Consider the following 11,605-nt stretch of genomic DNA (forward strand, 5'->3'; position numbering starts at 1 on the left):
TATATATACATTTATTTATATATATAGTGAAACATAATAAGTAACTTGTAAGCTCGACTCTTGGAATAGGCACATACTCTGATTTCCAAACATCTGAAACTGCTCAGATCTGCCTGTGGGTTTGCCTAAAACAGGCAAGTGTTAGTTGTGTCACCTATTGGGTACCTAAAACTGAAATGACTGTATGACTGTTAGGGTAGAAAGAAATGAATAAGATTGAGACCCTGAAGCCTGACTGGGCAGGGAGGGGGGCTAGATCATACCCAAGTCACCAGAATGAACCAAAATTTAGGTAGGAATTGCAGTAGGGAGGAGGTGCTATAGGAACAAAGGCAGAAATGGTCCATGGGCTTTGGCGTGTTTTAAAGACCATGGAAGACAGCTCTTCCCCATTCCAGAGGGAGAGAAGCTAAGCAGTGCAGGCCAGAGAGACAGCATGGACATATGTCTGACGGTAGGGACATGCGTGACAATTGAAGTACAGATGAGCAATGAGGAATGCCCGGCATGGCAAAAACATGGGAAAGGAAGTTTAAAACTAGAGGAAAATGGCATTTAGATGTCATGCTAAAGAGTTTGAAACTTTTCCTTAGACAGTGAGAAGTTATCAAAGATATTTCTATTAGGGTGTGATATGATTTCGGAAGATGATGCTGATTCCAAAGGGCTGAGTAGGCTAGAAGGGAGAGAGAAGTGGGGCAGGAGAGCCAATTAGGTAGCTCCTGCGGTTGTCCAGAAAAATAACACCAGAACACTACATTGTCTCATTATTCCTAAAATAATGTACAGATCATGAGATTCATTTATTCCTTTTATTTCTAAGGCAAGAAAACTCACTTAGCCCTTCTGTGACTCAGAATCCCACCCTATTAATAGAAGATGACAAAATACTTAACTTACCTCACCATGGAGGTACTGAGAAATGCTTGTAATTGGAGCCAGGGAAGAGGCGAAACTGCTATTCTAACTGCCGGTGCTGTCATTCTTCTTCAGGGAAACAAATTGCCTTGACTTCTCATTTTACATTACATTTTTTTAACCTATACAAAAGTAAAAGCATCAGGAATACTCTTTGGGGAGAAGCTTCTGAAAAGGGTCCATTTGTTCCTCATCTGGTAAGTGGCATTTCTAATACAGGCGTTCGTCATCTTCGAAATGAAAACTCCACTGAGACATGTTCATTTACAGAAGTGAGATTTTGTGAAGGAAAGTCTGTCTTCCCACTGAGTTCCATACGAACAGAAGGGTTGTCGCTCCTAGGAATCCTTTTGCTCAAACAGGAAAAAGGGTCTTCCTGGTCAGTGAAAGGAGTTCAGAATCCACACGGACATGAAGTGGAGTGTGGATTTGGGTCTAATGATTTCAGGTTGGATCTTTGAGTATGTGCTTGTAGCAAGGAGCACCTAGTCATGACTTTTCCATGTGTTGCCTGGTCCTTATTGACAATTGGATCTTTGTTTTACTGCCCAGGGCCATATCAAACCTCTGTCTCTAGGTCTGTTGGTCTTTTGGTCTTCCCTGCATCTCTTTCCCTCCCTCTATGCCCCTCCCTCCCCAAAAGACCTTATCACTCCCCTTTTTATTTTTTTTTTGTTGTTGTTATTTATTTATTTATTTATTTATTTATTTATTCTTAGTGAATCACTGTGAGATACAGTTACAGACTTACATACTTTCATGCTTACATTTCAGTCATACAGTGATCACCATGATGGAGTACCCATCCCTCCACCAGTGCCCATTCTCCACCATCAATGTTCCCAGTATCTTTTCCCCCACCATCCCACTGCTCCCCTCCCCCACCTCTATCGCAGGTGGATTTCCTTTTACACACATTTTCTCTCTCTCTCTCTCTCTCTCTCTCTCTCTCTCTCTCTCTCTCTCTCTCTCTCTCTCTCTCTCTCCTTTAGGGTGTTGTGGTCTGCAATGCAGGTGTTAAGTGACCATCATGCTCGGTCTGTAGTCTACTTTCAGCACACATCTCCCATCCCGAGCGGGTCCTCCAAGCATCCTTTACTTGGTGGTCCTTTCTCTATCTGAGCTGCCTTTTCCCCCAGCATGTGAGGCCTGCTTCCAAGCCGTGGACTGCTCCCCTTTTTAAAACCCATGCTATGGGCCCAAGGAAATAACTCAAAGGAGAAGAACACATGCCAAGCTTTCACTAAGCACTAAGTTCCAGCCCAAGTACTCCCAAACACCACTGGATTGGGGCCTGGTGCTCTTCAGCACCATTGGACACAGGGGCACCCCATTATCTCATCCTGGCAATGAACAGTCAGGCCCTAACAGATGGCTCTGCGGAATAAAACATATCACCTGGGGATGTTCCCCACAGGAAGTAAACAGGTAGGACTGTGACCTAAGAAGAATGTCACCAAGGTAGAATTCAGTGTTTCATTCAAACAGTATCAAACAGCTAGATCCAAAGGCAAAGTGCTGCTGGAGGCTGAGAGAAAATTCTCACTTTGATCCTAGGATAGGAGGATTTGGATTGACAACGAAAAAACTCCAGTGTTTCATTTAATGCACAAAATGTAAATGGTTCTACAATGATATAATAGGGAAATATGACAGGAACAAATAAGAAGATAATATACGCTACTTTGTGGTTGATTTATGTAAGTAATAAAGGATTAATTCTGTCAAATGGAAATATTTGCTCTAGTACAGCAAATTATTCTGGTTCATTTGTTCTCTCTTAACATGCATTTCTTGGAAAACTTACTGGTAAAATTCATCACAAAGCAATTGGGCGATTACAAATTACAGAAGAATGAGTCTTTTTAATACTTACACAATTAGTTCTTATTTTAAACAGCAGCTTAAACATGGCATCATCTCAGTCTGTTTGCTTGTATTCATTCATTGCTCATTAGATTCTTTTGATCCGAAGAGCTGAAGGAAACACAACTAGAAACGGCTGTGCTGAAATCAAAGAATCATTTATAAAGGGACAATAATAAAGATATGTGTATTAATGAAATGTTTCTATTTTATAAGTACAGTGTATCTTTAAAGGTGACTTTCACTTCCTTAAAAATGTGCAAGTCACAGACTGGGAGGAAGTATTTACAAAAGATAGAACTGATAAAGAATTATTATCTGACCTATGCAAAGAACTTTTGAAACTCAGCAGTATAAAAAGGAACAACAACAAAAATGGGGCAAAGTCTTAATGGTCAATTCACCAAAGAAGATTTAGAGAGGACAAATAAATATATGCTTCACATCCAAAGCTATCAGAGGAAGTGAAAATTAAGACAATAACCAAGAGAGCACGCCTATAGTGACAGAGGTGGAACATCAGAAACTGCTACTTTGAGGTGGGAGTGCAAAATGGTACATCTACTATAGAAGACTGCTTGGAAATATCTTATAAAGCTAAAACACATTAATATCACAAGATCCAGAAATCGTATGTCTTGATATCCAAAGGAGTTGAAAACTTAGGTCCACAAAAAAACCTGCACACAGCTGTTTATAGCAGAGTTATTCATAATTACCAAAGCTTGAAAGCAACAAAGATGTCTTTCAGTAGGTGAATGGATAAACTGTAATACATCCAGACAATGAAATATTATTCATTGCTAAAAAGAAATGAGCTATCAAGGCATGAAAAGACACAGCGGAGACAAATGCATATTGTTAAGTGAAAAAGGCCCATTTGAGGAAGCTACATACTGTATGATTCTAACTATAAGACACTTTTGAAAAGGCAAAACTATGCAGACAATATAAAAATCAGTGATTGCCAAAGGTTGGTGGGGAGGTCAGTATGACTAGGCAGAGAATAGGATCTTATGGCAATGAAACTATTCTCTATGATAATATATGGTGGGCACATACCCTTGTATAATGATTTGCCTAAACCCTGAAATATGCAACATGAAGGGTGAAACATAGGTAATAATAATGTGTCCCTGGAGATTCATCAATAATAACATATTTGGCATTCTAGTTTGGTACATTGATAATGGAGGCTGTGTGTGAGGAAAATCTCTGTACTTCCTGCTCAACTTTACTGTAAATTTAAACTTGCTCTAAAAAAAAACAAGACCGAAAAGCATCTATAAAAATGTGTGGATGCTACGGCCCAATGACTTTGAAGTATGGGCTATCGTTTCACTATGAATTGAATGAAAGCCTTATTCAAATATTATTCAAATGCGCATTGTTTTCCTCTTTAAAAAGATAAAAAGTACTTGTAAATTATTTTGGGAACATTGATCCTTGTACATGAAATACATTTTGGAAACACTTGGTATTGGAGTTAGCAGTTTTTAGTCACTTGTTTGAGTACTTCTCAGCCAGGTGCCATGTGGCCTCCTGCATCCTCCAGGATATTCCAAGTGGACCAAGAGAGAAAATTATAGAAGGGGGGGGGGAGCAAGTCACAAGTCTTAGGGCCAAGTGATAACACAGGAGGACCACAGGAAGGAAACAAGGTCAGAAGGGGGTTGTGGTCGGAAAAAGGTTGAGAAACACTGCCTTAGTTCCTCTCCTGAGTGGCAACGGCTGTTAATTATAGTTCTGGGTTTGGTGTTTTGTTTTGCTATGGAGTCTCACTGGACAGTGCTCAAGGGTCACTCCCCCATGGTGCTAGGGGGACCATGTTGTGCAGGGGATTGAATCCAGACCTTCTATATGAAAAGCATGTTCCAGCCCTTTGAGCATCACCCCTGCTTTTGTGCATCCATCCAAAGAGAGTATCATCTTGCACTCATCTGCAGAATATAAAACAACAGAATGGGAGACTAACACCCAAGAATAGTAGAAATAAATACCAGGAAATTTGTTTCATGGCTTGGAAGCCAACCTCACATGCTGGGGGAAAAGGCAGCTCAGATAGAGAAGGGAATCAAGTAAAGTGTGGACCCGCTCAGGATGGGAGATGCGTGCTGAAAGTAGATTATAGATTGAACACGATGGCCACCCAATACCTCTACTGCAAACCACAACACCCGAAAGGAGAGAGAGAACAAAAGGGAATGCCCTGCCACAGAGGTGGAGTTGGGAGGGATATTGGGATCATTGGTGGTGGAGAATGGGCACTGGTGGAGGTATGGGTAGTCGAGCATTATATGACTGAAACACAAGCATGAAAATATATAAATCTGTAACTGTACCCTCACGGTGATTCACAAATTAAAAAATAAAAAGAGTATCATCGTAATTTATTATTACTGATGTTATTATTTCACTGTTGTGGCAAATGAAATACATAAAAGTGAAATTTGACTTTTCACTGAATACATTTTGGAGGTGGACTCATAAGAGAAGAACAAATTACAGTTTGCTCATTTTGGGGGAGTGGGAGGTGCGGGATACACACCTTGTAGAGCTCATACTGTCAGGCACGATGCTCTGGAGCATCGTGTGGTCCTGGCGGGGGGCGGGAAGGGAGGAATCGAATCTTGATTATTCTGCAAGGAGTTATGAACTCCATCTCTTTATGCCATCTCCCTGGCCATTCATTTTTTGGGGGTAGGGTCACACCTGGTGATGCACAGGGGTTACTCCTGGCTCATGCACTTAAGAATTACTCTTGTCGGTGCTCAGGGGACCTTATGGAATGCAGGGAATCGAACATGGGTCAACCGTGTGCAAGGCAAATGCCCTACCCACTGTGCTATTGCTCCAGCCCCTTATTTATAATCATTACATGGTATTTTATTCTATGGGAATACTCTACTTATCCAGTTTTCTTATTGCAGGATATTGAGTACTTACAATCCTTTCTGCAATTACAAGCTATGACTCCACTATGTAAACATGCTTTTACACTTTCCTTCATTTCATACATGAGTCCACTTACAGGACAAATTCCTAAATGTGGGATTTCTAAGTATTCGAGTTAATCATTTTGATACATACTACCTAAAAACACACATCAGAAATAATTCTAGTATTCATTCACGCCAATAGTCTATTTTCTTATATCTCACTTCACACAGTGTATAATCCACCCTTTTGCCAATCTAATTGGTGAATATCAAGATTTCTATCATTTTGATTTTTATCTTCTTAATAGTCAAATTGGATTGGAGCTGGAGCGATAGCGCAGCGGGTAGGGTGTTTGCCTGGCACGTGGCTGAATCAGGTTCAATTCCTCCATCCCTCTCAGAGAGCCCGGCAAGCTACCGAGAGTATCCTGCCCGCACGGCAGAACCTGGCAAGCTAACTGTGGCATATTTGATATGCCAAAAACAGTAACAACAAGTCTCACAATGGAGACCTTACCGGTGCCCGCTTGAGCAAACTGATGAACAGTGGGACAACAGTCCTACAGTGTTATGGTGCAATAGTCAGATTGAGATTTATTTTTGCTACTTTAAAAAAATGAAAAAAAATCTCCTTTCTTGCAAGCCATCCATTTTTTTCAGTCTTTCCTGTTTTCTGATTGTAAATAAATAAAAATTTATTTTACTTTTATACTGTAATTTTCAACCAGCATGTTAAATTTAGTTCAGTTGCCACTGAACTAAATACTATTAATAAATCAAAAAGTTTCTAATGATAATTTGGCACTTTCAAGTAGAAATAAAGTAAGACCACTGGTAATCATTGCTCACTGATACTCACTTTTCCCTGTTAATGCATTCAAGATCTCTTAATGAAAACTGTTTTCCTTAGCTCAAGGTCAGAGAGATGTGTTTGTTTTGTTTTGTTTTAATGGCAGAAGGATTGTTTGCATTACTCTGTCTTGGCCATTATTATCTATTAAGATATCTGAGAAATTTTAACTCATTAAAATTGCAGCCTCAATACACTCCTAGAGCATTCGAATCCTTGTCTAACTACATAGGTAAGAGGGAGGCCACTAACTCGAGAGGCCTTTATCTTCACCCCACCCCTCCATTAGAAGGCATTCTCTGACCCATTAGACAAAGATATGTGTAGAAAAATCCCTTTTCTCTCTCAGTCTGGGTATAGTTAAAAATGCCTTGTCTAGAATCCCCAAATATTGCTCTTGGGAGCTGATGTTCATTATAGCTGATAAAAATGATATATGTTTTACACAAGATACAAGTCAAAGGTGGGATGGATCTCAGTTTATCAGAAGTACACATTAAGAATTCCCTGAAAGCAATGAATGAATCTGCTGAAAGCCCCAGGAATGCTAGACTTGTGACTGAAATCTTCAGGCTTGCACGGGGTTGGGAATGGGTGACTTGTGTTTCTGTTAGCCTGGCACTCACACCCAGGAGCTGCCTCTGGCGCAACATCAGCTCGTTAATGGCCATAATCCAGAGACTCATAAATAAATCGGAAGAGTGCAACACAGAACAATATGCCATAGAGATGCCTCTGGACCCCACAGTCTCCATTTAGTTTTTAAAAAAATTAAATTAAGAATTCCCGGAAAGCAGAATGGAAGGTAAAGAACACGAAGCTGGCAGAGGAGAAGAGAACAGGAAGTAAGCTTGTAGATCACAGGATGTTAATGGGGGAAACTACTGTCGGGTTCAGCACAGGAGCTAGGCAGAAGCTACCAGTCCAAGAAGAGAACATCTAGCTTCAGTCGTGGAATTCGAGAAAACTCATTTCTGGGCAAGGTTAGCTGAGATTTAGTGACCATATTACTAACCCAGTAATACTATCGGCAGAGCCTGGCAAGCTACCGTGGCGTACTCAATGTGTCAAAACCAGTAACAACGATGGTCCTCATTCCTCTGATCATGAAAGAGCCCCCAGTATGCCATTGGGCTACACTAGCATGCAAACGGGATGAGTGGAGACATTACTGGTGCCCGCTCAAGCAAATCAAAACAACGGGATGACAGTGATTACTAACCCAGACAAGCTTCAGGCAATAGCTGCAGTTAATTTTGATGTGAATACTATATCTCTGTTCAGGCTTCTTATGAATAAGAAAGTAGAGGGCAGCAGATTTGACTGAGAATATACTTGATTTTTATAAATCATTGTCATGCCCAAATTTGCAAGAAAATAAAAACTGAGGCAAAGATGAGTTGCTAAAGTTATTGAAAAGTGCCAGTTCAGAGATGTGAAGTAAAGCAGAAAAAGAGAAGCGGTTAGGAAGGGATACAGCTAGATTATTGAGAAACCCTGAGCATAGCCAGGTGTGACTCGGAAACTGTCACTGTCACTGTCATCCCATTGCTCATTGATTTGCTTGAGCGGGCACCAGTAACGTCTCCATATTGAGACTTGTTAATGTTTTTGGCATATTAGATATGACATGGGTAGCTTGCCAGGCTCTGCTGTGTGGGTGAGATATTCTTGGTAGCATGCTGGGCTCTCCAAGAGGGGCGGAGGAATCGAACCCGTGACGGCCACGTGCAAGGCAAATGCCTTACCACTGTGCTATCGCTCCAGCCCTACTCAGAAACAAACAAAAAGAAAAAAAAGGAAAAAAGAAGAGAAGTTGATCACAACTTCACAAAGAAATGAGAGTGACCGTGCAAGACACCTTGAAATGGCCCACTGGGTGGGGCGGGGATAGAGAAGATAGGAAGGATTTCTCTACTTGGCCTCTAGTTCCTAGACTCAACATTGAGCACCCCTGTACTTATGGGCTGAGATTCAGCTATTTCAGAGAGCCATTGGGGAACCTAATTCCACATTTTATCTTCCTCCTTGGGAGAGGAAGAACAGTTATCCAACAAGTGCAGAGTGCCAGTACAGAAGAGGGTCCTGGAGACACAGAAGCCTTAGTTATTACTGGATAGGAGGGTCATGTTTTTTTTTTCTCTCTTTATCTCTCTTCTTCTCCTTTCTCCCCTCTCTCTTCCTCCCTCCATTTCTTCCCCTCCTCTATCCTCTCTCTTTTCTCTCTCTGTCTCTGTGCCATCCCCTGCTCTCTCCTTTCTCTCTTCTTTCTCCTCTTTTCTCTCTCTTCTTTTTTCTTCTCTCTCACTCTCTCTATCTCACTCTCTCTCCTTCTCTCTTTTCTTCTCTTTTCCTCCCCTCCTTTCTCCTTTTTCTCCTCTCTTTCCCCCACCCCCTCTTCTCTCCTTTCTCTCCATTGTTTCTCCTCTTTCCTCTTTTCACTCCCCCCCACCCCACCCCAGTCTCCCCAGAAGCTATCCAGTCAGGAAGAGGCTGAGACTTGGAAGTCAGATGAGGCTAAGGAATCAGAGGAAGCTGGAGGCACAAAATTAGTCCATACATTTCTTTGTTTTCTTATTTTTGTTTCTTTATTTTGGTGTCACACCTGGCAGTGCTCTGGGTTTACTCCTAGCTTCGTACTGAAGGTTCCCTAGCAGGTCTCATATTGGTTGAGCCCTATGATGAAAACCAGATCAGCACCAAGCAAGGCAAGTACGCTACCTGCTGTACTATCTCTCTGGCTTCAGTCTATACATTTTTTAAATGATGAAGAATAATTTTAAAGCTTTCTACAGTCTAAGAACTGAAGCTTTTATGAGGTTAATAGGAACCAGTCATCAAATCTTAATTAGTATGGAGGTGGAAATTCTACTTGAAACAAGATTTATGGTTGCTAAAATTTTTTAGTGATTATTCAGATTAAATTTTGGACAAACCTTACTCATCCTTAATCAGATGATGTATTAATTTTTTAAGGACAGTGTTCATTAATAAAAAATACGCCTTAGCCATAATGTTTTGTGTCCAAGTGATATATAATAATTTGTGCTAAGAGAGGCCGGAGCAATAGCACAGTGGGTAGGGCGTTTGCCTTGCATGCGGCCGACCCAGGTTCGATCCCTGGCATCCCATATGGTCCCCCAAGCACCGCCAGAAGTAATTCCTGAGTGCAAAACCAGGAGTTACCTCTGAGCATCGCTGGGTGTGACCCAAAAAGCAATAATAATAATAATAATAATAATAATTTGTGCTAAGAGCTATCATTGAGCTTTTGGATAGATTCATATCTTATGCAAAACTCTCACTGCACGAAGGAAAAAGAACAAGCTTTTTATCTTATTTGCACATCCACGCGCTCCCTGTAGAGTGCCATGGTGTGAGTATAGGGAGGGGCAGGTGGTGATGACAGAAATAGGGAAAAGACGAATGAAGGAGGGTTTGCGAGTGAAATTGTGTTTTGTGTCTCTGAAAATAAAACAAAGGCAGTCTTATTCTATCTTATATATCCCGATGACATTTGGCAATTTACGTAGAAGTAGCAGCAGGCTTACATGAAGCATTCTACAAGGGAAAAAAAAAAACATAGCTTTTCAAAATACAGTTTTGTTATATTTTGGGTTTTGCATTCCTGGGATTCTGGAAACTTATTTGAGTTATCTAAGTAGAAAACCGCAGTTGATATCATCTTCACAGACAACAAGAGGCTAACTTGGGGAAGCAACTCCCTGAGATCATAGTATTCTTTCCACGCCCCCACCACTAAAAGCCCCAACAAGAACATTTTGTGCTTTCCAGCCGAACACATATTTTTATCTGAAGGTAGTCTTCCTCCACTGGTCTCCCTGAAGACACTTGCCAATCTTTTATGAAATCTGGGAGCTTGTACTGTGGTGTAAGAAGAATACTCATGTACTTACTTCACATCCTGCAGGAGAAAGAAGACAGCGAGAGAAGTCCTGTCGCCCCTAATTGAGTGTGGTTTATCAGCGCCTGTTTCCTAGAAGAGCTGATGTTGACATTTCAAGAAGAGGGTGAATCGCACCCTTCGCGTCTCGCCTGAGTTGCCCACTTTCCCTGGAGTGTTTAAATGTCTGAGATGAATCTGAACGGATGTGGATTGACATGTCAGTACCTGAAAGTGGGTGCAGCACCCCCCTCCGGGAATGAATGTACATTTCCCAAGGACTTGTTTTCAGAGGGTGGTGGAAGGAACAACACACAGCCCTGTGCCCACACACTCAGCCATCTGCCGTTCCAACCACATCTCTCTCTCCCCCATTTCCTGCATATGATTCATCTATGCTTTTGCTCCTTCTTCAAAGATAACTGTGTAGGCATGTCAGAAGGGGGAAAGTCATTAAGAAAAGTGGAAGCTGGAGTTTTTAGGATGAGGTCGAGTCGATTAAACAAGCTGGAATTTCACAAAGCAAACAGTGCGGCTGAGGACGCTCTGGTCTCCTTGCTGGTGCCTCATTTCGTCACAGGGTTATCATCACCCATCAGGAACAGGTCAACGAAAATGGAGCATGTAAACTATGAGCGCATGAGTTGCTAAACCGCAGCAGAGGACAGAATAAACTGCAGAAGCCAAGAGAAGGATGCTGGGTTTTCCAACTAGAGATCCTGTTCACTCTAGCCACCATTGTAAGGAACTTCTGTCTGTAATGCTATCTATAAATGTATACCTGAGTGGATTTTTGTGACCTTTCCCAACAAGCAGACCAAGTGGTCATGCCTTTAAGGGAGACCCTGAGTTGGAGGCCTCAGATGTTGCTACCTATAGCAACAATGGGGAAGGTGACTGCCTCGGAGTCCTTGATCCTGAAGGACACCAGCAACCCGTTTTATGGAAAGGGTCTCATACAGGAAGTGCTTGTTGAACTGGATCCCAAAGGACCAATAATCTGAGGAGTTTGGTTTGGGGAACTTCAGCAAACAAGAACAATTTCCAGGGGCCAGAAAGATCGTATTAAGGTGCTGGCCTTGCATACAGCCAACCCAGGTTTGGTTCCTGGCACCACATACAGTTCTC

The 11,605-nt window shown here is 41.6% G+C and overlaps 1 long non-coding RNA gene across 1 annotated transcript; it reads right to left on the minus strand.

Annotated features, from left to right (window-relative positions):
- Positions 1-231: 231 nt before the first annotated feature.
- LOC129399170 (uncharacterized) lies at positions 232-10,655 on the minus strand. Its single transcript, XR_008626961.1, has 4 exons — positions 10,491-10,655; positions 2,795-2,925; positions 901-1,040; positions 232-676 (listed from the first exon to the last, which is right to left on the minus strand). It is a non-coding gene; the product is annotated as an uncharacterized LOC129399170 (long non-coding RNA).
- Between the last annotated feature and the right edge of the window lie 950 nt (positions 10,656-11,605).

Source organism: Sorex araneus, chromosome 10 (assembly GCF_027595985.1).
Source record: "Sorex araneus isolate mSorAra2 chromosome 10, mSorAra2.pri, whole genome shotgun sequence".
In the NCBI taxonomy this organism is placed as follows: domain Eukaryota; kingdom Metazoa; phylum Chordata; class Mammalia; order Eulipotyphla; family Soricidae; genus Sorex; species Sorex araneus.